The following is a 9623-nucleotide window of genomic DNA, read 5'->3' as shown; positions in this document are numbered from 1 at the left end:
ACAACCGCCTGGTCCTACCACCAGAAATAGTAAGATTGATAACCCCCCTGCGGGATTTTTGACAGGATCAAAATTACTGAGTGTGAAATGCAATGAAACGTCATCCTTAAAAAAAAAAAACAAAGGAAGGCGTGAGAATAGAAATAAAACGGAATTGGGACCCCCCCCCAAAAAAAGACAAAAATATACAAAATACTTAAATACGTAAACCAAATCAGCATTTAAAAACGCGTTAGAGCTGGCTTGGTGGCGCATACCTACTGTAATCCCAGGAACTGGGAAGGCTGGGCAAGAGGATCACAAGTTAGAGGCCAGCCTCAGCCAGCAATTTAGTGAGCCTGGTCTCCCTAGGCAACTGAGAGAGACAATGTCTCAATAAATAAATAAATAAATAAATGTTTTAAAACCACGTTGTAAAAATGAAAGGGATATGAAATTAAATGAGCAAAGCCAAGGAGTATTTATATTTCAAATTGCGCTAAATAACAAAACTTAATGAGTATTAAAGATTAAGGAATAAAATCGAGAAACCCATTCATTCTTTAGATCCATAAACTTCTGAGAGTGATTCTAAAATCGTACACGTCGTTTCTCAAAGTTGAAATGGATAAAAGTCTAAAGTTATGGGAGGGAATGTGAAATAAGACGAATACAGATGTTTGAAAGAGAAGATAACGGCAAGTAATAGGAGACCTGAAACGCTACAGAGAATGGTCAGGTGAAAGAGAATTAAAAATAAATAAATAAATGACAAGGAACAACTAAAGGCAAATCTCAGTGAGTTTTAATTTCCTACTTGAAGCCGTTTTGTAATGGAGAATCTTTCCACAGAGTAAGATCTGAGGGGCTCCTTCTCTGATCTAAGGCTGCCTGGCTGCCAGAGAAGGATGGGCAGCACCCCCACGGCGTTGAGAACACGGGGCGTATCCATGCCGGGAGGCCTGAGGAAACCAGGTGCGGGTTCCACCAGTTGGAGGAGACAGGTCTGGGGCACTTGGGGAGACACTGGACTGCAGAGGTCTCAGTGTCCCGCGGCTTGTCACCGGGGTAGTGGGCTGGGGGGCTGCGTCCTTCCCAGTGAAATCTGCTACAGCGTGAGTGCCTCGGGCTCTCCCGCAGACTCCACCCCATCTGCCCGGGCCTCCAGTTTCTTGAGTCGCAGCTTCCCGGCTTGGTTGGTTCCCAGGAGCTCTGGACTCAAGCGGAATCCGTTTTGCAGGTGGACCCGGTGCCGCAGCCAACAGGACTGGAGAGCCTTTTCCAGTCGAAGTCGCAGTTGTCAACAGAGCACTCTCCTGGACAGGGTAGCAAGGAAGAGGCCAAGGCCCACCGCTTCTAAGCCAGCACAGGAGAGGTCGCTACTATAGTGCCACCTCCGCGGAATCCCAAGCCTGCTCCACCGGGTCCACTGCTCCACCGCGTGAGCCTCATACCAGCAGGACAGAAGCCTCTGCGCTGATGGAGAGATGAGGCAGAACCTCCGCACCACCCCGAGTATTTGCAGTCTTCCAGGCGGAGGGCGGAGACAAGCCAGAGAGGCTAAAACGCAGGGAGAGCAAACTCCAGGAACTCAGGAGGTGAAAACAATACGATAGGAATTCGGATCCTACATAAAACCGAAACAATTAAACGCTACGGGAAAACGTAGCCGAATAACAAACCGAAATAAACGGAGCTGGAGGGGAACTGAACCTGAGAAATCCAGAGCCGGCTCTGCAGGCGGCATCACTGTCGTGGTTGCACAAATCGCCTCCTGCCTGTTCATGCGGTATTGCGCCGGCGTTTGCACCCGGCCGCGGTGCGGGCTCGGGCTCTTAGTACGCAAGAGTGCCCTGTGGCTGGCACTAGTTTCCTATCGAGCCGTGGCATTTCTCCCAGCTGGGACTGCGGATCGAGCTGCCTCACCCTCTCCCCAAGCTCTTGCTTCTCTGTGACACCCGCCTAAAGGAGTAAATGCAGCCCAAAGCGGCGTTCTTTGGACAACAGCAACGCCCTTCGAAGAGCCCATTGTCTCCCGCGCTGCGGTGTCCTAGTTCCCCGGCCGCTAGGCACAGCGCCTTAGGCACTGTTTCTCCGGGCGGCAAAGCTCATTGCCAGGAGACTAGGGGCCAGGCTGCGCTCGCCGCCCCTTGTAGGTTCAGTTCCCCTTCAGCTCCGTTTGTTTCGGTTTGTTATTAAGCTACGTTTTCCTGTCGCATTTAATTGTTTCGGTTTTATGTAGGAGCCTCTACCCGTCAGAGAGCACTGTAAACCCCATAGCCAGGGCCCCAGGGTATCCCTTCCTCTGGCCACACCCCACCGTGTCCAGTTACCACTCAGTCAATCCCGTCAGGGATTCATTCACCCATTAAATCAAGGCTAATTAAGCCCAACCATTTCTCCTCGAAACTTTGCATTGTCTTCCACGTGAGCTTTTGGGGCACATCACATCAAAACCGTAATGAGGGCTCCTAGAGGACCAAGTCAGGAGGCAGAAAGATTTCCAGACTGCACATGGCCATTGTGGACTATCTACTTTCTAGTCAAGTAAGCCAATCTAATCAACCCCCTTTTTATAATCATACTTCCTGTTGATTCTGTTCCTCTAGAGAACCCCTGATTAATACACTATTCTTGTCACTGTTCCTGCTTCATTCCATAAATTCTGGTACAGTGTGTTGTCATTGTTATTTATATCAAGGTATTTTCTACTCTCCTTTGTGCTTTTCTTTTTGATCAGAAAATTGTTTGCATTGTTTTTTGCTTTCTACAAATTTGTGAATTTTCACTACCTTCTTCCTATTGGGTGTTTCAAAGACACTGACAGCTATCTTTAAAATATTTTTTAAAAAATCTCCACTATGGGCCATGAATACCATTCATAAGAAACTTGACCTAATGTACTCCAAAGAGCCCCGAATCTTTCTATTATATTGGAGAGTCATTTTTCAAGATATGAATTGGATGGAGTCAGGTATGAGGTCATAGATCCATGAGATTTTAGCACGGAGATCTGAAACTCAAAACTCATTTTCCATTTTTAAATTGCTTTTTGGAAGTATTCTTAGTCACAAGTATTCTACCACTCAGGCAGAGTTCAGGCAGGAAAAGGGTTACAACCAAATCATGTTGTGAGAATCTGGGTATTGTGCTGACTACCCTGCTAAAGCCAGAAGAAAAACATGACTTATATGCAGCAAAATGGCCTCCCAATTACAGAGACTAACAGATGATAGGTTTTTGTTGTTGTTGGTATCATTAATTGAGTTTTGTGATGGGATTTTCTTTTAGGATTAATTTGAGCACCACCCAGTTTCCCAGTCTGTTGTTTGGAACTCCCAAGAGGCCAGTGGAGTATAAAAATGCAAAAGGTGCTCCCTGTTAAGTCCCACATACTTGTGGTACCTTGTGTGAGTCCCACAGTGCCATGGAGCAGCACTTTCCCTGCTATGTGCCACTGGCCTGGAATTCTGCATACCAGACACCTGGGCCCTGGGCACTGCCCTTCTATATTCACCAAGAGGTTAGCTCTTATGACAGCCAAGACTTTGATTGCAACCTGCTTTCCACACTGCTAGGGTGTCTTCTCTGGGAACAGTCTGAACAAAGTGACTTTCCCAGTACACAGGGTACCTTGTTCCAGAACACAGAGCTTCTTGTCCTGGACAGGCCATCAACTGCCTGCTGGAGTTCCCTTTTCTTGTTTCAGGTGCACCTGTGATGAAAGTCTGGAGCCCAAAAAACCTCTGGTGGTGGGGATCCTTGTAAAAGTCCTCATCCTCCTGCCCCTGAAAGCCACCATGGGACCAGCTAAGGCTGGGAGTGGATCCAGGCCTTTCTGCACAAGACTTCCTGAGGCTGCTTGAGTCTGCAACCTTTGGGGCCCAGCAGTGCTGAGATTTCCCTTGTTTGGAGGAGCATTTTGGAACAGATCCCATAACAGTAATGCTTGTGGGTCTACTTCTAAACCATGGAGGCTTCAGAGCTATTATGCATGTTTCTTCTGTTTTTCTCAATAAAAATTGTGCTAAAATGTGAAATTCTTGGGTGTACTGTACTCCTGCTGGAGATTGGGCAAAGAGGAAGCTCAGAACACTGGGTGGTGAGAGACCATGTTCAGATCTAAGAGGGCCCATCTTTATTGCTGTTGCATTGCTTATTGGCATGGTGGGTTGGTGGCATCTTCTGGCTACAGGTTGGGTAGACAGGACACTTGTGTATTGGGTGTTCTACAAGCACTATATCTCCAAGCAGATACAGAGCAGCCTTGAAAACCCACTTGAGAAATTATATTGTGTGAAACTCTGTCATTTGTTTCCCCCAAGGCTATTTCAGGTATGCCCTGACACCTTGCAGGCGACTAACTGCCACCTCTGCCTGTCTTCCTTTCAAACCCACCTACAACTTTCTGCTTCTTGGGACTCAAGAGTCTGCCCAGGCAGTTAGGATTCAAAAGAGTCAAGAAGCTAGAGTAGAAGATCAAGTCCAGCCAGGGGAGGGCAGGCAAGCCTCCCAGTCTGAACCTCAGCTGCCACTACACACTTGACTGCACTCACTTCCAGGCCTCTCAACAGACCACAGTAGCTAGACCTCCAAACTCTGGGCCTAGGTACTCACCCATTGGCATAGATCTTCCAGAAAGCTTCACCCAGAGTATTTTGCTGCAGAAGCCTTCCAAGAAACTCTGCTAAAGCTGGCCTTCTTAGAACCTTGTTTTCCTAGGGTTTTTAAGTTTCAACTTGAAATCATACTCTGGTTTTGACAACCTTATCGGATACATCCTCAATACTTTTAGATAACAAGATACATTTCTAGTAGTTTTTGTTCTTGTTTTGACACAGGATCTAGTGCAGTTGCTGAGGCTTGTCTTGAATTTGTAATCCTTTTGCCTCAGCCTCCTAGATCACTGAGATTACAATCCTGTACTACCCTGACTCATATTACAAGATTTATCTTTACAATTCATTTAGTATTCAGGGAGGTAAAGTACTGTTTCTCAGTGATATTTTTACAAAATACCAAAATGGAGCTAAATTTTTTTTTCTCCAGTGAAATAACTAAAAAAAAAACAACAACAACAAAAAACAATTATGTAAAGTAATTCTAATGAATATTTGGCAAACAGTTCTGCTATGCTAAATGTGCTAAGTTCTTTAGTATATATGCTGTTGATTGAATCTTAGACTTTACCATTGAGCTTCTTCTTACCCTTTTTATTTTCTGTTTTGAGACAAGATCTGGCCATGTTGCCTAGGATGGCTCAAACATGTGTTTTTCTTCCCTCAGAGTCTTCATTTGCTGGGATTGCCTGAATAGGTCACTGCACACAGCCAATTTTCCCCATATGTGCAGAGATTCCCTGGTTTTAGAGAGGAGACTCAGTGGTGCTGGATCATAGTCTTAAGACCATAAGCTAATTCATCTTGAAGCTGGATGGAAAAGTTAAGTTTTAAAGCATTCATGGCTAAGTAGGGAAATGAGTAAGGGGAGCAGAAAAGGAGAGTCCTCTGGCTATTTAGAATTGTAATTTTTCTTTTTTTTTTTTATTGGAGATGGACACAATTCCTTTATTTTATTTATTTATTTTTATGTAGTGGTGAGGATCAAACCCAGTGCCTCACACATGCTAGTTAATGAGTGCTTTACCACTGAGCCCCAGTTCCAGCCCTTAGAATTGTAAATTTTCTAATGCATGCCTAGATTTTCTGCATCAAAGTGTATCTAAATTTCTTATCATTGTCCTGTCTAAAGGGGAAATTAATGGAGTTAATGTCACTTTATCCATAGTCCCCCCCTCCATTCTAACCTTTTTAATGTAAATAAGAGTATTCTATCCTGTCATTCCCCTTTATCTACTCTCCTTTTTTTTTAATCGAAATTCCTCCCAGTTCTATTTTATTTAAATGTGTATTTAGCCATGTCTGATGCAGCTCAGATGTAATCTGAGTGACTCAGGAGAGTGCAGCAGGAAGATTTAAAGTTCAAGACCAGTCTCAGCAATTTAGAGACATCTTCCTTTTTCTTTCATTCTTTCATTTCTTTTTTCTTGGTTTGTTTTTTTTTTGTTTTTCTTTTTTTTTGCATGTGTTTGTGTTCATGCGTGTGTGCATTTTCTTCTTCTGGTTTAGGAAAAAATTCTTTTTCATTAAGATCATCTCAATGGGGTAGGGGGAGTTCATGTATGGGTTTCTGGCCATGAGCTCTGTAAGTGTGGCAGTATATCTTGGTTCTTTGCTCATTTGGATACATTAAATGACCAAAAAACTCACATCTAAATCCTCAAGTTCAACATTACTCTCTCCATATTTAAGGATGTCTGCCAAAATTGAGCACTTTTTTTTGGTCTATGGACCCTATGTCAGCCCCACTCTTTGTTCTAGATACACCAATCAACTCTACCATTTTAACAGTGGAATGGCAGACATTTTTTGTTTGTTTGTTTTGGTTGACTGAATCCAGGGGTACTTAATACTGAGTTAATCCCCAGGTCTTTTTAAATTTTCTATTTTGAGACAGGGTCTCACTAAGTTGCACAAACCCTTACAAAGTTGCTAAGGGTGGCCTTGAACGTGGGAATCTCCTGTCTCAGGCTCTAGAGCTGCTGGGATTATAGGCATGAGCCAGTATGCAAAATCACATTGTTTCTTTAAAGTGACATCTTTCAGACACTTGGTGGCCCTTTGGATATGCATACCCTAGATGGCCTTGGCAGTTTCTTTGTGTTTTAAAGTGAACACAAAGATTTGAACCTCTTGATTTGTAAGATTTTGTGGGGTTTTGTGTATCAAGACAATGGTGAAACATTTTCACCTTGGACAAATCATAGGAAGAGGAGTGATTCATTCTTTCAGGTGATTATATTTTCACTTGATGTAAAAAGTTTCAGGGGACATATCTAATTTTATTAAGAAGGAATTTCAACATGTTTTTGTTTATTGATTAATTTTTTTTGTGGTAGCATTGGGAAGTGAACCCAGGGCTTCATGCATGCCAGGCAAGAATTCTACTAATCTGCAAATCAAAGCCCCTCTTTTCGAGTTACAAAGATCTTTTTATATACATTTCATCTGCAGCTTTGAACTGACATAGTAGCCTCTGATGTGCCTCAGCACACCCTACATCTCCATGCAGTGGACATTCATATTGCTGCTATCCCCTACTGAAGCCAGATTTAAAGATAGGTAGTTAGTGTAGTTAGGTAAATCGGGTCTAATATCGAGTAAATCGAAAATGAAGGCCATGTTGAGAATGGTGCCAGGGAAGGCAGAGCAGCACTTGGGAGACTGAAATGTTAATGTCCCCAAGACCCAGAGCCCACCCCAAAGAAATGTTAATGAAACAGCTCCCAGCAAACAGGGAGATGCTAATGAAAAGCAGCTCCAGGCCCATCTGCCCCTGACCTTTTGGGTCACCCCACCTACATTGGAGACCCAAAAGGTGAGGGGCAGATGAAATGTACAGTAGAAGGACAGGAACTCTGAAATGTACAGTAGAAGGACAGAAACTCTGACAGAAATGCGGGAAAGCTGAATGAAGACCTTAGCTATAAAAGAGGGAAGACCTCCCCACTTCCACGGATTCCACCTCTTGGGTCCACTTCTTCCTCCGGGGAGAAGTCTTGTCTGCTGTCCTTTAATAAAGCTTCTACTTTCCACTCTAAACTTGCAGTGGCATGCTTCTCTGGTGTTATATTCAGCATTGGGGAAGCAAGGACTCGTCACCGGTAAAACAGCGGTAACACTATCACCACACATAATTGTCCCTATGCACGAGTGGGAGAATTTATCTAGGGCAGGTACCTTTAAACATATCTGTTCCCTCAAAAGAGTATTTCCTGAATTTTGCTGAGCATTGCCAGAACGTTTTTTAGGGTGAATGCAGCATTTACTTTCCAACAATATTGTTGTGCATTAATGCATGCACACCTTCCCCACAAACATTTGGAGTGACCCAGTATTCTGACATTTGCTGGGGCCTTTATGGCTCTGAAGAGGTTTGCTTTGGGCTTGATGGCCTCCTGATCCAGTTTTTTCTAATTTCTTAAATTCTCTCTTTGTGAGTCTATTGCTGGGTTTTTTTTTTTTTTTTTTTTTTTTGAGAGATATTTTCTGATGTTCAGTTTGAAATATGTTTTTGCTTTTTGATCAGATTATGAGTTATCTTCATCCCTTGTGCTTAAAGTAAGTGTGTTCAGTTTCTGTTCCTAAAGGCAAAAGGAACACAACTGTGCCTTAACATCCACTTCCTGCCTTTCAGACTGTTATAATACCTTTTATTTTTAACAACTGCAAAAGAATGGACTTAGGTTTCATTCATGAAATATTCATTTTCTCCATAAAAAGTATTAAAATCTTTCTGATTTCAGGATGTTCTTATCAGGTGAGTTTAACATTTTGATTTGAGAAAAATATGGGTAAAACAAATGCCTTTCAAAGTTTTATTTTAATATTTTACAGTTTTCCTTTCATATAAGCTTTTCGATCAAGAAATAAATTGTCTAAACAGACATTTTTACATTTTCTATATATATTAATTGCATTAACACAGGGATCCAAAAACCAGAGACAGAAATTCTGCCTTCTAAGACCTCCTCTTTCTGGTGGGTATTAAACCATATCTGAGTGACATTAGTCTGAATGGGGCCAGTGTCTGGGAGAGGCTGTGCTGGGCATGGGCAGCTGTGTGAAGGCATTAGAAACTGGAGACTTCCAGGCCCTTCCTTAAGTAGATGCAGAATAAAAATTGTGCCCAAAGAGACACATTTCCCACCTAACAAACTCCTGCCATCCCACACATTCTTTCCTATACTTGGATAGATTTGTTCAGGGCCAACACCTAGGCTCCTTTGCATTGCTCTCCCTGGATACTTCCCACACTCTGCCCACCAAAGCAGACCTTCTCTAAGGCTCTGATGTCAAGTCCACAGCACAGCTCAGAATTAGAGCTCTGTCTCCCACCCCATGCGGCACTCCTCCATCCTCTCTTCTCTCTTCATTCTGTCTACTGTTGAGCAAGGGAACCAAATATTTATGAGGGCCTGAAAACAAACAAACAAACAAACATCTCTTGCCTATTAGTAAGTGAACAAAGAGACATGTGCAAGAGAGAAATCTTACATTTGTCTGAAAGAGGAGAATAAATAGGATCTCTGAGATTGAACACTCAGTACTCCTAGGACTCAGTGGTCATGGGCCAGTGTTAAAGATCAGCATGTTTCTGGGGAGCCTCTTTCCAGGACTACATGGATGTGACCAAGAGAAGCTGCCAGGGTGGATGACTTCATGGTTGCTTTGCAGCATGGCACTCTCCTGAGGCTGAATTTGAGTTCTTCTGTGTCATGGGCATAAGGTTCCAGGGAGGCAGGCAGGAGGAATTAGGCATGTTTCTTAGTATCTGGGCTGCAGGCAACAGACTCTGTCAAGGGCAGGCCCAATAAAGCAGCCCCCATGGCCTAGAGATCAGTTCCCAGTAGAAATGTAGGCTGTCCCACCAGGGTTCTTCCTAGCTTAGGATAGAAGAGAGTAGCCATGGCCTAGAATCTTCTGAGCTCAGTGTCAAAAGCAACTGGGATCTCAGTGTCATCTCTGCAGAATCCAGAGCCTACTTCACACAGGAGTAAATGGTCCATGATTTTGGCCTCTAGA

The 9623-nt window shown here is 43.5% G+C and overlaps 1 long non-coding RNA gene across 1 annotated transcript; it reads left to right on the top strand.

The window, feature by feature from the left end:
- Window positions 1-2284: 2284 nt before the first annotated feature.
- LOC124081369 (uncharacterized) lies at window positions 2285-4019 on the top strand. Its single transcript, XR_006848028.1, has 2 exons — window positions 2285-2526; window positions 3689-4019. It is a non-coding gene; the product is annotated as an uncharacterized LOC124081369 (long non-coding RNA).
- Window positions 4020-9623: the final 5604 nt, after the last annotated feature.

The sequence above is a fragment of the Marmota monax genome, unplaced genomic scaffold (genome assembly GCF_021218885.2).
Source record: "Marmota monax isolate L192 unplaced genomic scaffold, Marmota_monax_Labrador192_F-V1.1 WCK01_AAM20220418_F8-fsc01500, whole genome shotgun sequence".
NCBI classification, from domain to species: Eukaryota; Metazoa; Chordata; class Mammalia; order Rodentia; family Sciuridae; genus Marmota; species Marmota monax.
Note: the sequence above shows the minus strand (reverse complement) of the source record. Positions and strands in the feature narration are given on the sequence as shown.